General features: G+C 50.0%; 1 protein-coding gene across 9 annotated transcripts in view; it reads left to right on the forward strand.

Moving 5' to 3' along the window:
• The window catches only part of PAK1 (p21 (RAC1) activated kinase 1), a 147,676-nt gene that overhangs the window by 104,478 nt on the left and 26,645 nt on the right, over positions 1-16,553 (forward strand). For 7 of the 9 annotated variants that reach the window (XM_064409766.1, XM_064409769.1, XM_064409770.1 and 4 more), the window contains exon 1: positions 5,287-5,411. The exons of 1 other annotated variant lie outside the window; for it this stretch is intronic. The gene's annotated coding sequence lies outside the window, so the exon portion shown is untranslated. Of the gene's footprint in view, positions 1-5,286; positions 5,412-14,939; positions 15,010-16,553 lie in introns of those variants that run through there. One more of the 9 variants, XM_064409767.1, reaches the window with a different exon arrangement.

The following is a 16,553-nucleotide window of genomic DNA, read 5'->3' on the forward strand; positions in this document are numbered from 1 at the left end:
CACAGGCATGGATAAGGAGACCATCCTGACATGGAATCTGGTGTTCTGCTACGTCTGTTCCCTTGTGATCACCCCACCTCCTGCTTTGTTCCTCTCACATTTTTAAGTTGCACCAGCCTTGTAAGACAATGTCTTGCCCTAGACCTTGGGTTATGTGTGAGCCCTCTGCTCCTTAGCATGGATCCCTAGTGCTCACCGACACCTCTGTGCTTCCCCCAGGTCTGGTGGGACTTTCTGCTGGGCCAGGCCTGCTCAGACAGACTGGTTAAGCCTGGTAAGGAGAAGGGGCACCATGCCACAAGGGCTGGCAGGGTTAAGCGAGGCTGCTGGGCAGAGGCTCCTCCCCTGTGGATGCAGTCGGGGTGAAGTGAGCCCTGGCTCATCCCACATCTTGCGCCCTAAAACCACTAACCTGCATAAATTTGGGGCTAACAGCTCTTGTGGCAGCCAAGGTCATGGTCGTGTGCAGCTGTAAACGTGTCCAGGGCTCAGGTGTGCCTGGATCATGCCCTGGAGGACAGTGGGCAGGTAAGAGTCCTCTCTTTTCTCACCAGTGGAGAGTTGAAATGCTCAAAGGTGGACAGGGGAGAGGCTTGACTGGCACAGGGGGGCAGTGAACTGGGGGGAAACTATTCCCTCAGTCCCACTCCTTTTCATTCTCCAGCCTCATGGCTGCATGAAAAGTGAGTCCCTAGATGAGAAGCATCCACTGCTTTTTTCTATTTGTCACATTTTATTACCACATCAGCCTCTATCCCCACTTCTCACTCAAGGTCTTTGTGTTTTGTAGTCACTCTGAAGCCCCCCAGGCTCTGGGAACAGCCCAACCCAGGGATACTGTAAGTTGTCCCATCTCTTTTCCACTGTGAAGAATCCACCAGGTAGGTCCCAACACAGGAAGGACCAGCATGAGATCAGTGGCAGTGCTGGGGCACAGAAAGATGGCAGTGTCCCCAGAGCAGGCACCAGCCAGTTGAGGTGTCCCCTTGCACAGGGACAGTGGGTTGGGTGCTCATGAGTGGGTGCGGGAGCTTTAGGCAATGTCACCATTGGCACTGCTGTGCTGGGGAAGGGAGGTCTCATTGATGTCCTTGTCCATGCCATCCACCATGCGAAAGGTAAGAAGCACCCAGTGAGTTCTCTGGACTTATCCTGGTGATGACAAGTGTCACAGTTTTAAGAGCCTGAGTGGTGGGAACCATCTTTGCTAGTCCAAAATGGGACAGCACCTCTGACTCCCCACAAGTCTCTTTGACTGCTCAGTTCCCTGAAGGGTGGTTTATTACCCTGGGATAGTGGGGGATCTTGCTGCAACATCCCCACTGAGGAGTAGCAGGTATCCCCATCACTCTTGAGACAGGAACCATCAGGGCAGAGCTAACACTGAGCTCCAGGTTCACCAGCCAAAGAGGAGGAGGAGGCAGCACAGAGCTGTGTGTGCTGCCTGTGTACTCAAGAAACAAAACTCTGAAGTGCTTCACTTCTGAGACCTGTCACAATCCTCCCTCGCCATTTGCCACGTTACCTTTCTTGGACACAGAAGCATTTGGCCGAGAGATGTTTTATCACACCCTTCTCTTCCTCGCTGGTCCTTGCGTGATTTTCCCCTCTGGAAATCCCTTGGCCACTCAAGGTACCTCAAGCTGTATCCTCCTGCGTGTGCTGCAGTTCCCTGATTTCTGGACAAAATGATGCTGTTTCTTAAAGAACAGCCACAAACTATGGAAGAAGAGTGAGGACTGTCCCTTTCTCCCTTTGGACAAGGCTGCAGCCAGCAGCAGCCAGTCCTGACGTGGGAGAGCGGACAGCAGAGCTGCTGCAGCAACAGCTGTGAGAGGCAGAGTCTGTCCACACCAGCTGCTTTGAGGACGATGTAAAAGCTCCTTCCATCCACTGAACACAGCCTGTATTCCCGCTGGGGGCTGGTTCTCCACAGCCAGGCTCTTGGTGTGTCTGCCTGGTGTCTCTTCCTGCCTACCTGAGGGATGTGGCTTTCCCAGAAACGATGCTCAGAGCCCCTCGTTGAGCCCCAGGACGTGGGAGGACTTGCCTGGCAACTTGGCATGCATGAGGTGGTTTTTTTAGTTTATATTTTGGCTCTTGGTGTATGTTTTCTATTGGGTGGGTTGCACACTCCAGAAGAAACTGCCGCATCTTGGGCTCAACTGGTTGGACTTTGCACCATTACCCACAGCCAGTCCTTGGGAAGGGACAGCAGCATTTCTTGGGAGCAAGTGCATTTGGAAACAGCTCTGATCAACCCAAGCAGCCTGAGAATTGTTAGTGAAGGACATGTCCCAGGATGCAGGAGGAGGGCCAAGCCCAGGTTTCCCAGGAGGCTTGCCAGCATCCTGCAGAACCTGCTGCTTCCCATTTTCACTGTGCCTCTACTTCACCCTGAGTCTCCCCACACCAGCAATTTGGGGGCAGCTGATGCTGATGATGCTGATGTGTCTTCTGTGTTGGAGCTGTGTGTCAAAGGCTTCAGGCTGGGGGATGGCAAGAGGACCTCCCAGCCTGCCCCTTCCCCTGCAGCCTCATCCTCTGGGGCTTGATGTGGAGCTGACTGTGGACATCTTTATTCTTGGACATGCTGTGCATCGAGGGACTGGAGGAGTCTCTGCTCTCTTGTGATGGGGCTTGGAGCTGGCCAGGGTCCCTTTCTTCCCTCTCAGCCCATCCTGTGTGCCTCTGGGGACTGAGATTTTGGTGGGATACTACTTGCTGAAAAAAAAGCAGATGCTGCTCTCCCCTGGCTGGGAGTCTGAAGCTTGGATCAGTTCAGGTCACTTCCCTCTCCCTCCATCTCCCTTGTCATTCCTGGAACTGCCATAAACTGTGCCGTTTCTATCACAAATCTCATGGGAACATCATTACCTGCCTGAGTCCCTGCTCTGAAAGTTGAGCTGTTCCTTGGGCCACTGTGCTGTGTGGGATGGGGGACATGGTGGGGACACACTGGCCCTTCATGCTGCCAAGGCAGTGTGTTGTGAGAGGACTTAGGGTAGGAGGGTGTGAACATTTGTTCATTTCCCAGCAAAATCCTCCATGATGTGGCTGGCAGCTGGGCAGGGACACCATCCCCACTCCCTGTTTGTGCCATTTTTGCCCTGGATTTATCTTCTCCTGATACAGAGACAAAACGCACTGGGTTCAAGGCTGACCTGCCCTGCTCTCCCCTTGGAGAGGGTTTGTACAGCACCTGTTCCTTGCAGATATTTCCTTTATGGACTCATAATCTCCAAGGCTGGACTTGCTGGTGGCAGGGCTCCAGCAGATCCTTGCTTGCCTTTTTTTTCCAGTTTCTGGCAGGTCTAGGACAATGACTGGAACACTGGGTAGGGATTTTGTGCTCAAAATAAGCTGGTGAACTCTGAGCTGAAGATACTGAAGCCAGAGCAGCATCTGCCCAGGTGGTCAGACCTTTGCCAGGTGTCTGGAGAGCAAACTGATGCTGAATGCTTTGCTTTTCTATACCTAGAAGAAAGCAAAACCACAGGAATATTTTTGGGCAGAGAATAGAGATATTTGGTTTTTTTTTTTTGCTTGTTAGGAGGTAAGGCTATGGTAGTGCTTTCAATAAGCTTTTTCCATTTTTCAGGCTCTTACCTCCACTGAAAGAGCTTTTTTTGGGCAGGTGAAGTTGCTCAACCCTGTCCCTTTATCTTCATGCAACCCTTGGGGTTCGTCCACGCCGTGAGGAGGCAGCAGCTGGAAGAATGGCAGCCTGAACAGGGATGATGGTGAAGGCCCTTCAGAACTTTTTTTTGGGGAGTTGCTGACCCTACTACTGTCTTCAAAGGCAGAGCAAAATGCTCTGGCTCTCCGTGCTTTCCATTACTCCTTAAAGCCTTCCAGGCCACCTCCATGCCATGCTTCCCCTTGTCTTGGACCTTCAGGACTTCAGTGTGGCCCCGTGGCGAAGCTGGGCTCCACACGGCCCAAATACATAAGGAGAAAAATCCAGTGGATCAGCTCAGGAGATTAAAGCTGCAGGGTACCTGGAAAAGCTGCTGCTTCCTAAATCTCATTAGTGCCACCAGTCTTCTAAATCTCACCCTTTCCTGCCCTATTTATCAGATTTCCAGGAATTAGACCATAAAGCACCTAATTTTTCTGGAAGCTCCCACACAGCCCCGTGCATTTTTGCTCCAGACAGCTAAATGTGAGCTGGAGAGCCACCAGCAAGAGAACCAGCTGCTTCTACCTTCACGTCTTGTGGTTCCTGCATTTATTTAACTCCAATTCTCCCAATTCCACAGGAAGAGTGATGTTATTTTAGGACCCAGTGCTAAGGAAGGATTAGCAAGGCTGTTCCAAAGTGGAACTCCTCTATGCCTTCTGCTCATCGTTAAGTTTTGGAGTGAACCAGACTGTCACCTCTACAGCTCATCTTCTAATGAAAAATTTCTCTTTGTAAAGTGAACTGCACAAAAAGTGCTGGCCCATCCTTTCTGCTCATTCTTGCCCTTTCTGTTTCCAAGGGTAGTTTGCTGATTTTGCTTTTGACGGACTCCCTGATCTGTCTTTACCTCTAACAAGAAAAATCCCAATGTGAGAAACTACATCAATGGAAAAACTGCACCAGTGGTGTTTCAGAGAGCCCTCCAGGGCGGGAGGGGATGTTTGTTTAGCTTCTGCTGCAGTGAAGAGCTCTTATGGAGCAGGAGGAGTTGCATGAGGTTGTGCAGCTTCCTATCCTGAGAAACTTTATTATGGGATTTCGCCTCTCTGAAAGCCCAGAGTGCATTGGAGGTTACAAAATCCAACCTGCTTTTGTTGTACAGACCTGTCCCCTCTCCTCCTTCAAAGGAAGTTATAAGTCTAATAGGATTTAGATATTAAAGCCCCAAACCATGCAAAAACCCAAGTAAAATAAGCAGTTTAGCATCCAGGGTTGCTCAGAAATCTGGTGCAGTGGATTCCTGCCCGGGGCTTACAGTTGTGAAAAATATTTTAATGGAGGAAGTTCAGAAGTTTTAATTCTGAGGGTTAACAATGACACATCTTCCCCAGATCTCCTTTGGGATATTTCCTCAAACCCCATCCTTTTGACACTTAATTCTGCCAAGGTGGGATGTGAACACTAACCTCTCCTATTCTGGGTGGGCAAGGGATAAGTGAATCAATCCCAGGTTTGTCCCCAAGTCCCGGGTGTCTCCCAGAGCCATGCCGCGAGCAGCTGCCTGCGTCCCATGGCGAGATTTTAATTTCTCTAGCCTTGGGGACTGCATTTATTAAGCCTCTCATGGCCCCTCCTCCCGTGGGAGGGACGGCTCCAGCAGCCTCTCCAATACCGGGTGTCACACAGCGGTGCCACCATTCGCGTCCCGGAGTGTCACAGGCAGGGGACACAGCAGCCCCAGAGCAGCGGAAAGCAGAAACAACCCGTCCGTGCGCCTCACGGCGCGGTGAGTTCCCTCCTCCCTCCGAACCCTCCGAGATGCTCCTGCCGGCCGAGCTTCCCCCCTGCCTCCTCTCCCCTGCTTGCCTTGAAAGTTAGCACCGAGGTTTTTCCCACTTTTCCTTTGTTATCTGTGGATGTTTGAGTGTTGGCTGGGATGCGGCAGCGGGCGATTGACCCGGCTCCCGCCTGGGCTGAAGGGAAAAACGGAGCCCGGAAAGCCGGAGAACAGGGAGAAGCGATAACAAAAGGGGAGGCAAGGCGGGGATTTGTGGGCAGGGGGCTCTCTAGTACTTTGCTGGGGAGGAGAAGGTGCTCAGCAGAGCTGCTTCGGCCCGGTCCGTGCTGGATGGGTCGGCTGTGACCTGTTGAGCGGATAAACGGGAGCCGGGATGAGGCGGGAGCGGCGGCGGCTCCTGGGGTCGCTGTGGCCGGGGCAGCGGCGGGAGGGGAACGGCGGCTGAGCGCTTGCAGTCCTCGGGATAAAGGGCTGTTTCCATAGTAAAAGGGAGAAAGGAGCCTCTCTCTTTCTTCCCCTGAGCTTGCCTAGCGTGTGAACGGGGAGCTTGACTCAGGAACAAATAACCCGTGAAAAGGTAACATCTGGGAGCAGCTGTAAATAATCACGACTTGGGTAGAAAGGCTGGAAGCAACACTCCAATCCACCATCTGCCCTGATGCTGCAGCCGGCGTGGGAGCTCTGATGGGCAACTCTTTGGAGAGCAGCTCGGTTTGCAGCTGAAACAGGATTTGACCCTGGCTTTAGGCTGCTTTTGTGGTCCGAATGCTTCCACATTATTTGTAGGCATAACCACAATTAGCAATGAAACAGAGGAATTTTTGCTTCTAAGAAAGAGTGAATTTTAATTCAGTATCAGACACTGGGAAGATGTAAACCTGGGGACTGGCACTGGGATAACTTTAAGTTGCAAAATGTAAACTTTGATTAGCTGGACGTTCAACCCATGGTGTACATCACCTTCTCTTCACTTCTAGACTTCTCTGGGAATCCTGACCTCACAATGCAGCATCTCTCCTGATAAGTTCTGAGAGATGATACCAGGTGGAAGGACTAGAGAGAACAGAAATCATTTCCTACAGATTCTTCCTTAAAGATTTTTACAACAAAAAAAGGCAAAATATACTATGAGACCAGCTGGATTTTAATTAGAAATTGTTCTAAATGTGAAAGGAGACAAAGCTGTCACTTCCTTTATAACTTTACTATCGAAATGTCTAAAAGTTGTGCAAGATTTTCAGGGCAATTTGAAATCCTTGCAGAGAATACAAACACAAAGCTTGTTCTCACGACCAGTCCTGGGACTTCCTTACACCATGACATTGGACCAAGGAGGTGAGCAAACCTTGTCTTTATGTATCATTTCTGGTGATGGAAACACAGTTTTTAAATTTAGTTTGTCAGCTTTTTTATGAGAATGTGTGCAGCTCACAATGTAGCTCTGTGCAAGTTGTTACCATACAGCTCTGCTTGGTGTGATAAAGTATCAGCTAAAATAAAAGAGAAAGTTGCTGGGTTTTCTTTCTATACGTTTGTGGCCTTTTGACAGTATGACCTTCTTTTCTTTGCAAACCCAGAGGCTCTCCTTCAGGCAAGCCTTTCTGGCTGTGTGCAGACACTTTGAGAAGCTACCATTACCAGCTGAGACCCACATGCTCCAGTGTGGAGCAGATCCTGCCCACTGGCAAAGCCCCAGCTCGGTGACTTTTCATGGGGGACAGGCTGCAGGGAGCTCTGCAGTGGTCATTACCTGCAACACCATGCACATGTGCAGCAGCAGCCTGGCTTTGGTCCCAATCCGACTCCATGTCCCAGGATATCTCGTAGGAAGAAGTCTGTGCCTCATCCTGGAGTGACCTGCTGTGTGTTGGCCTGTAGAACTGCCCCAGACACCTCTGTGGTGTGCAGCAAACAAGGGTCCTGGGCTATGTTTTGGGTGAGCAGAGAGCATAGAAAGTGGGAGAAAATCCTTTGTGTTACAGATTTTACTGAAAGGAAAGAGCTGGTGTGGGTAGAGCAGCTTGGAGACATGGCCTGTGATGCACCCTGGGCTGTGCCTTCACGGCAGGATGAGCCCTGAGGGTGCACAGGCTTGGCTCCACACTGCACCCTCTGCTCCAGCTACAGACACGTGGTGTGAGGGAGCTGAGCAACCAGCCTGCAGGTGCTCCTCTCTTCAGCATCTTGTCCTCATCCTGTTCTTCTTCATGAGCTGGACACTGCTCTCCCAGCAGCATTCAGGCAGGACTCACAGCTGGCTGCTTTTTGGTGGGTGAGGGCTTGGCATTTTATGAAATCCCAGTAAACAGAGGATATCTTTGGTCATGTTCCCTGTTATTCTCCCCACCATCAGGACATTGACATTTGCTGAATCTTTTCCTTTCTCCAGGAAAAGAGGAGGGAAGTAGAAACAGTGACATTTCAGAGGCTTGAACAGTAAGATGTCCCTGCCCATGGCAGAGGGTTGGAACCAGACGATCTTGAATATCCCTTTCACACCAGGCCATTCTGTGATACATTGATTTTATGAACATGCCTGTGTCCTGGTCTCATATTGATCCTTTTCTCCTGTCATTGTTTGCCTTGCCAGACTTCTGGTGTCTCCAGGGAAGATGTTGTGTTAAGCAGGATGCAAACCTGCTGTCAGGGTCAGGATGGACTCTCCATGCTCATGGCCCAGGTCCTTTCTGGTGGCTGAGCAGTTGTAGCCTATGTGAGTGCATATGATGCTGCAGCAAGAGTGAGATGAGAATCCCTGTCCTGGGACTCATCCTTGCTGTTCTGGTGCCAAGGGAAGCTCTTGGGGCCACCACAGTGTGCCAGCTCTTTTCTTTCATTGACACTTGCAAGGAAAGCTGGCTGGGTGAGGGGTTAGCTGTGGTGGTGGTGGTGTGCTATAATAAAAGCAGGGAGCACGAGAATAGCAGCAGGCAGGGAAAGAGGGCAGGGCTGGGGGAATGAGTGCATGTGTGAATGAGGCTGTGGCTGCTGCCTTGAGGGGCTGTTTTGACGTCAGCTCCAGTTTTGGGTGCAAGAAGAAGGAAGCACATATCTGCAAGCAGGGCAGGGATCAGGAGCAGCTCAAAGCATCGCTGCAGGCCTGCTGGAGTCTCAGGCTGGACTCACTGCTTGTGCAGAAGTGCTTTAGAGTCAGTCCCTGCCTTACTCTCCTGCTTCTTTTCCTCTGTTCTCCAATGCAACTGTGAGCAATTCCTTGTTTCTCCAGCTTCCATCTGCTCCAGTTAGGCTGGAAGGCCCTGGAAGGTTTTCAGCCCCTGAGACACTTTCACAGGACTGTGACAACTACAGGTCCTGTCCTCTCTGCTCCAGCAGCCCCGGCTGCCACCACCAACCCAGCCTGGTCCTTTTGGCAGCTGCTCTTAATCATTGACCTTACTTTGGAAGGTCTCCAGAGCTGGAGAAATAAAAGACACTTTAGAAAATGGGGAGGGGGGAATTGGCAAATCAGTTGCTTTTGAAAAGATTACTTACTTCTTAAGATGTACTTGCTACTGATTAACCTTTGCTCTGTGATTGCTTTAATTGATTCATGCCTCAAAGCTGTCAGAAAGGTTCTCTGGGGTCATGGTGCCTCTGTCCTAAGCACTCTCATTCCCTGCAAAGCTTTTAAGAAGTTTTTCATTGAGCACAACCCAATCCTTGCAAGAAATGCAGGTGAATGACGCCAAGCCTTTTATCTTCTCCATCCCTCAGATTTGCCAGCCTTCATCTTAACATTTGCTGCTGTGACCTCTTCCTTCCCTCCCTGCTGCCAGCTGGCAACCTGTTACCAACAGGCTGGGCTTGTTCTATATTCCTTTGCAATTAATGGTGAATGCTCTCTGGGGAGATGGGGGAGTGAGGTTTTGGCCCTTCTGTGAGAATGAGGCACTGTAAGGTTAAGTGCTACTGCCCTCAATCAGCCTGTTGGTGCCCACCTGTGGTTCTTGTGACTGCTTCATTGTCACCCCACATATAGAATTCCTGTGGCTGTTGCTTTGTATGGCAACAGGATGATGCCCCCCTGGCAGTTGTGGCCTTGTCCTCTCCATGCCAGGATGCAGACGTTCCTTGAAGGAGAACTGGCAGGGCTTGTTGGGTTTAAGGGGTGAATGCCCTCTCATTTTGGGCTGGGCTCATGCCCTGGCACTGTGGATGTGTGTGAGGCCATTCATCTGGTTTATTTATACATCTGCCCTTGCATGAGCTGAGTTGTGCCCATTTCTCTTTGCTGGCTCTGTTCTGGGTGATCAGGGTGACCACTCAAACAGAGGAGATGGAGCACAAGTCTGATGAGGAGCAGCTGAGGGAGCTGGGAATGCTCAGCCTCAAGAAAAGGAGACTGAGGGGCACCTTAATGCTCTCTACAACCACTGAAAGGAGGCTGTGGCCAGGTGGGCATCTGTCTCTTCTGGGTAATGAGATAAAATGGCCTCAAGTTGCACCATGGGAGGTTTAGATTTGATTTAAGGAAAAATTTCTTCACTGAAAGGGTGCTCAAGCATTGGAACAGATTGGCCAGGAAAGTGGTGGAGTAACCTGGAAAAAATGTGTATATGTGTCATTTGGGGATATGATTTAGTTGGTAGGCTTGACAGTGTTAGGTTAATGGTTGGGCTTGATGTCAGAGGGCTTTTTAATCCTAATGATTCCATGATTCTAACCAGTCCTCCAGGAAGACCAAGGGAAGAATGAAAACACGTGCCCCAAGCTCTCAGCTAAAGAAATCACTTGTTTCCTCCAGGATGCTGGAATGTGAGTGCTGCTGAGTGCTGATCCAGCAGATCTGACTGTTCTTCGTGTCCTTGGCCCCGAGGAGTTCCATCAAGGCTCTGCCCATGGCTTGTCTGTGCTAATCTTCTTGTTTTGCTAAGCAAACTCCATGTTTCACACCAGCAGATGGATGAAAATCAAATGAGCCATACAATCCTCACCTGTTGATCTTGTGGCACTGTTGGCACAACCCCGAACTGGGAAACTGAGGCTCTGGGTGATGGCTCCGCTGCATCCATAGTCAGAGGTTAGGTCAGGGGGATTTGTGTGTCAGAATATCCTGTTGCTCTGAAATGAGTTCAGAATTTTCTGAGCTGGCTTATGCAGAACTGTGGTAGTGTTTAATTAGCTAAAAAGGATTTTTCTCTAGGAACAGCAGCACCACATTCTTATGGTGCAAAATCTGGCTAGTCCTCATGCATTTGTATACTGTCAATGACTGAATGGATAAACTTCTGTCTGGTGGCATGGAAAGCATCCTTTCCTCCCCTCCTTGCAGGGTGTTTTGCTCCAAGGCTTGAACTTCAACACCCACACTCTGAGGGAGGGCCAGCACTGGGCTCTTCAGAACAGTGGCTGTCCAGGGCCCCTGTCCTTTGTCCAGGCAGAGCTGCTGAGCAGAGATATGCAATCTGGAAACCTCCTTTCTCCTCCCCTCTTGGCTCAGGGATGAAGTCTTCCCCCAAGGGTGTTGCTTGGGGCAATGCACAGCCCTTGGTGGGCTGTGGGGCTGGAGAGGGTCCCCGACACTGTGTTCCAATGTCCTTGTCTCCCCTTGACGGCAGGGCACAAAGAGCTGCTTAGGCATTCCCAGGAGCAGAGAGGGACCCAAGCCAGGGCATGCTGAAACACACAAAGTAGGATTTATATCTTCAAAGAAATATTTCCCTCCTTTCTGAGCTCTTTTAATTTTTTTTCCAAGGGATTTATTCCTCCTCCTCCTCCCGCCCAGGCAGGCTTTGAGGCATGGAAGCACTTTTTGCCTCCCCACAGTGGCTTTTCAATGGAGGGAGAGTGACTTCTTAGAAAGCTGTGGGCCACCCAGGGGCAGGGCCTGGGGCTGTGCCCACATGCTGCACAGGGCTAGCTGAGAACAACTGCACACATTGCTGCTGGTGACACTGCCTGACCACAGGCACAGTGATAACAAAACTCTTCCCTTCTGCTGTTGACCACGCTGAAGTGTGGGGAGCAGCATCTCACCCCAAACTGGTCATGCTGAGTCTCTGTTTTCAGGCTTGACCTGGGGAGGTATAACCTCAGCCATGCTCCTGATTCCCTCTTTGGGTGAGCAAAGTGACACCCAGACGTGGACGGCTCGCTGCTGCCATCTGGGACCAGCATCTGGCTGGGGGATGAAGGTCTCTGTGTGATCACAGATGGAAGGTGGCTGTTCCTGAACCCCTCTGGGGCCAATTTCTGCCTCTGCTTACCTGTATTGCCAAGGGGCAGGGTGCTGGCTTCCCCAAAGGGTTCTGTCCTTTTGGGGTGGGAACCCAAGACTGAGATAAGAGGTGCTGTATAACCCAAGATAATGGGTTATATATGAGGTATATGAAGGCTGATTAGGGTCAAAAACAGAGGAAAGACTCTGCTGAGGGTTCTGGCACCAACAGAGCCAAAGATACCTGTCTGTCATGCTCATTTCTGCAGTGCTGGAAAAGTGCCCATGTACCCAAGAACACTTGGATCAGATTATGCCTGAGTCCAGCCAAAGACATGGCATTTGTAAAAAACTTTTCTCCACCTCTTCTTTTTCTTTCTTTCTCTTTTTTTTTCTTTTTTTTTTTTTTTTAAAGCAACTATTCAGCTTTATTCAAAACACTCGTTTTGCTCCTAGCAGGCAAGAGAGAAAATCTATTGTAGCACTTTGAGACCCTTTTACAAACATGATGATTTCCCCTTGCCTGTTTCCATGTGAAGCTGAAAGCATTTGTATAAAACCCATTGTAAATGCTCTGAGACTTGGCCAATCATTTCCTGGGCACACATTTGTTAATGTAGCCTGCAAAGTGCTTTGAAAATGAAGAAAAACAGCTGTAATTTCGAATGATGATAAGTATGATTAAGGATTAAGGATTCTGCAAGTTGTTGTGAATAATGAGCCATCACTGGGCACTGGACACTGGGGACAAACATACTCCAAACACAGAATCATAAAATTATTTTGGTTAAAGAGAAATTTAAGGTCATTTCATTCCAAATCCTCTGCTATGGGCAGGGACACCTTCCACTACATTAGGTTGCTCAGAGCCCCATCCAGTCTGGCAGTGGACACCTCCAGGGATGGAGCAGCCACAGCTTCTCTGAAAAACATGTACCAGTGCCTCACCACCCTCACAGTGAAGAATTTATTCCTAATTTCTAATGTAAACCCACCCTCTTTCAGTTTAAAGTCAGTAACTGCCTCAACTCTCTCAGTTTGTCTTCACAGGAGATGTGCTGCTGTCCTCTGATCATGTGAGACTCTTGAGAGAGGTATCTTGAAGAAACGGACTCTAAACAGTCCTGGGAAAGGGATTTGGGAGAGGAAAAGTGTGCCTGGTGCAAAACTGTGTTTCAGTTTTACAGCTTTATTTTCTATGGTGATCACTCTGGAATAAAACCGGGGATTAAAATGCCTTTTGTATGCTAAATTCTCATGTTGGGTATTGTTTCAAGGTGAATAGATCTCACCTTGAAGTGAGGCTTGCTTCACTATACAGGAGTATGTTTAGAAATTTGGGGCTGCAGCAGCATTTCCAAACCTGTATCGCTCATTCTTAGCCATGGGGGCTCCTCATGGGCTTCTCAAATTGACCCCAGAAGATCAACTGGTTGCCTGAGAAGATCTTGCCTTAAAGCATGTACCCACAGCTGAGGCACTTGTGGCTGAGCAGAGCACACCACCCATTCCCAGCACAGCTCCTCCTGGATGTCCTCTGTGATGGGGTAAGACCCTGTGTATAGAGACAGGATTTTGGCAGTTTTTATTTGAAATGGGCTTGTTTATTTTTGTCTGTTCAAAATGTGACAGGATGTTCCAAAAGGTAGGGCATGAACCTTGGTGGAAACCTCCCCATGTCTTTGGAAGCCACAGCCACTGCCTGTTAGAGGTGTACTACAACAAATGGAATGGAGAAGCATTGTCCCTGCAGTCTCAGGAGCTGTAATTCCTTGTTAACCCCTTCTACATCCACATCTGTTGGTTGTGTCCCATGTTAAGCCCTGTTGTTTCTTTCTGCTAATGGCTGTGTTCTTCCACCTCAGAAGCCAACAGATAAGCAATGCACGAGACATGCCTTGCACATGTTTGTCCCAGGCTATACCACTCCCTGGGATCCCAGGCCAGGGCTTATCAAGCAACTGCTGAAAGTTGTACTGATAAATTATAATTATTATCTGTCAGGGAGAGGATGCAGATGATATTCTTTATCATAGGGAGGTTATGACTATCTTTATTTAATTTTATTTTATTTGATTTTTTTTCATTTCCTGAGTTACGCCTCATTAATTTCTTGCAGAAGATCTGAAGGTAGATGATAGTCAAATAAAAAGGATCCTAGACTGTGATCCAGAGCCTTGGGCAGACTGTAGGGTAGAAATGCAGTTTAAGGTTGCTCTTTGTTGGCCTTTCTGGCTAGTGGCAAGATCTGTGTGCAGCTCATGGTGACAGTGGTCAACCAGCAGCTTGCCAGGAGGTTTTACTCCTTCGCTTCTGTTGGTGTGATGCTGTGAAAGAACCCCAGAAGAAAGGCCAGGAAGTGATGCCCTAAAGACTGGTGGCAGGAATCTCCAGGCTAAGGAGCTGCAGATGCTGGAGAGGCTCAGCTCAGGTTCAAGGCATCTCCTAGTCCTGGCATGGGGTTTACTTTCTCTCCAAACCCCTTGGAAACAGTGAAATGGGCAGAGTGGGCATCACTCCTTTCTGCTGTCTTTTTCTTAGGAGAAGCTGGCCATGCTCAGGGGCCGAGAAATTACCATCTCCATGTCCCTCATGCGGCTCCTGTTGTCCATGTAGTTTTTTTCGCCCAACTCTCTTCTTGCAGTGAACGGGGAAATGTAATTTTAAGATCTGGAAAGAGCCTGCAACCACAAAATCATGGAATCAAAATGGGTCATGATGGGTCAAAATGGGACCTCAGTGGGTCATCTAGTCCAACCTCACGGCTCAAGCAGCATCACCCTGGACCACATTGCACAGGTGGTTCTTGAGTATCTCCAATGGGAGACTCCACAGCCTCTCTGGGCAACCTGTTCCTGCACAGTAGAGAAATTCTTCCTCTTGCTCAGGTGGAGCTTCCTGTGCACCAGTTTCTCGAGAGGAGCCTGGCTCCATCCTCTTGTCACCCTCCCTGCAGACACTTAGGGGTGAGGTCTCTTGATCGTCTCGAGGCATCCGTGGCAACTGACTGCTGCCGGTGCTGGAGCGCCTCAGCGCCCTCCCTGCGCCAACCGCTGGGACAACAGCTGGGACAGCCGCTGGGATGGCGGCGGGGACGGCCACTGGGATGACTGCTGGGATAACCGCTGGGAGAACCGGTGGGACAGCCGCTGCCCGCGAGAGACCCCCCGCGCCAGTCCCGCGCCAGGCCCGCGCCAGTCCCGCGCCAGGCCCGCGCCGCTCCCGCTCGCGCTCCCGGGCCGGTTCGAAACCGCCGCGGCGCTCCCGGCTCCGCCCGCTCCTGGCCCGCTCCGCCGCCGTGAGCTTCCCGGCGCTGCGGGTGCTCTGCGCTCCTGCCGCCGCTGCTCGGGGTTCCCCCTTGGACAGCCGGAGCTGACCCTCGCCCCCGGCCGCGCCGCCGACAGCGCCTTACAGCCCCTGCGGCGTTAGGTACGGTGTGGGGCACACCTCGGTGCAGGGGAAAGGAAAGATGCTCAGGAGGCCCCAAGGGAAAAAGCTACAGGGCAATGCCGGATTTGGCTGCCGTACCTTTGCCCCTTGGAAGATGGATGCTCCAGCCCCAGTACCCAAAAAGACACAAGATTTTAATCCTTGTTTAAGCGCTGGCCTCTCAAGCAGGTTCCTCTTTTCAGTGCTTTCAGCATTCAGGCTGTGTGGCTGAACATATTTCCTGATTTTTCTTTCCTTCTCTTTCCTCTCTCATCACCCCAGGCTATTTCCCATGCTTTTCCTCACTCTCTGCCAAGCAGTGGGAAAGCAGCAGCTCTGTTTGACTGCCTGTGATTATGGGGACTCTTATCTGCAAGCAAAGTCTCTGTTTGCCATAGAAAAAACCTGAAGTCCCCGGGGTTTATGGAGCAGAAAAACATATGTTACTGCTTTCATGCCTCACTTGTTAAGGAGTCCTAAACTTTGCCATCCTACTGATGCGTGTTACTTGCTTGCTCTCTACTCCCATGGCTTTTCCAGCAAATGGATGCAAGTTTGCTGTTTCCCTTCTCTATGCATTTAACTTTGCCTGGTAAAGATGGGCAGGAATTGCAGACGATCTCTGAATTTTAAGAGAACCGTGTTTCAAATCTAGATGCAAGGACTGTGAAGCCTCTTGCTAAGTCCTGCCAAGGACTGAACTGGTTTTTTTGGCTTCTGCATCTGTCATTTGTTTCGGTGTTGTTTGCCCCTTAGGTGGTTGTTGGGCCCAGTTACTGGGATATTATCTTTCTTGGGATCAGATACTTGTGAATTCAATCAGTGTTTGATGTAGTCTGAGGCACTGCAGATTCAGCCAGATCTTGGGAGTTATAATGTTTTTATGGCTTCTAATTGCCTTGTCCCAGCTGTGGCAGCAGACTGGCAATTGGTTACCATGGATGAAACCATGAAGGATGAAATCATGGGACAGAGGGTCATGGAGAACCTGGAAGGTGGCTGATTGGTAAGGAGGGAGCTTGTGTTAAATGGAACACAATTACTTGAGAAGATGGAGATGAACCTGAGGGTAAAGACTAGGGAAAATATGCAGAGGTAAAAGGGGGGGAGTGATGCCTCTTTGGAAGGACGCATATAAAGAGAACAATGGAGTGCCTGGACATATGAGTACATTTTAACTGAGAAACACCCTTCTGACTGTCCTTGTGTCTGTCTCTGTTTTCCTCATTCTCATGTGAGACCTGGCACATCTAAGAGGGATTTCTCCTGGATTTGTCCTAGGAGTTGCCACTGGACTGTTTGCTGATAGCAGCAACAGCACAGTGTAAATGCATTGCAAGACATCAATCTTGCAGAGCTGTAGAGGGAGATGGGCTCTTCTTAGGAGTCACTGCCTTTAGAGTGAAGCAGCCTCAAATTTGGTGAGCTGTCCTTGGTCTTCCCTCTCCCTGTGAATTCTTTCCTTTGCATCTCCACACAAGCATCACCTATTTTCTAGTGTCTCAAGTAAGCCGTGTGCTTCATTCCTCAGCAGAGACCCAGCA

This window comes from Passer domesticus, chromosome 2, assembly GCF_036417665.1.
Source record: "Passer domesticus isolate bPasDom1 chromosome 2, bPasDom1.hap1, whole genome shotgun sequence".
In the NCBI taxonomy this organism is placed as follows: Eukaryota; Metazoa; Chordata; class Aves; order Passeriformes; family Passeridae; genus Passer; species Passer domesticus.